Genomic DNA, 724 nt, shown 5'->3' with positions numbered 1-724 from the left:
TATATATATATATATATATATATATATATATATATATATATATATATATGCATATGCATATATGTATGCATATGTACTTATGTATACACATGTATATATGCATTTATGCCTGTACTTAGATGTGCGTACAAATACATACTTATATGTATATGTATATACATATGTATACATGTTTTCATATGTATGTATATACATGTGCATATATATGAATGAACACTTGTGAGAAAGTTGACGTCTGTCAGAATGATTGCTGTCACAGCTACTACCACTACTAATAATAGAAGCATTGATGTTATCTTGATTTTATTATCATTATTATTGTACTTGTTATATTTATTATTTATATCATTGTAAAAATTCTGTTTCTGAGCATGGTTTTTTTTTTTTGTTATTTAAATATATTTTTCATGCAGAAGATATAGAACTCCAATTTTTTTTTTTAAAAATTTCATTTTAAAAATATAAATAAATTTTCATCTCGTTCAATACCACTCTTAATGATAGTGTTTTTATATCATCTCCAATTTCACATATTTAAAAATACTGTAAAGAAATGCCTAAAAAATTCAAAATAGGGGCGTGTGTGTGTAAAAGTTGTTGGTTTCGCATTTATTTAAAAATCTATTTGCTTTTGAAGTTTTTGGTGAAATTTAACAATATTGAAACTTTCCCTTTGCTCTAATTTGTTTATATATACATACATACATACATATATATATATATA

This window comes from Octopus bimaculoides, chromosome 11 (assembly GCF_001194135.2).
Source record: "Octopus bimaculoides isolate UCB-OBI-ISO-001 chromosome 11, ASM119413v2, whole genome shotgun sequence".
In the NCBI taxonomy this organism is placed as follows: domain Eukaryota; kingdom Metazoa; phylum Mollusca; class Cephalopoda; order Octopoda; family Octopodidae; genus Octopus; species Octopus bimaculoides.
Note: the sequence above shows the minus strand (reverse complement) of the source record.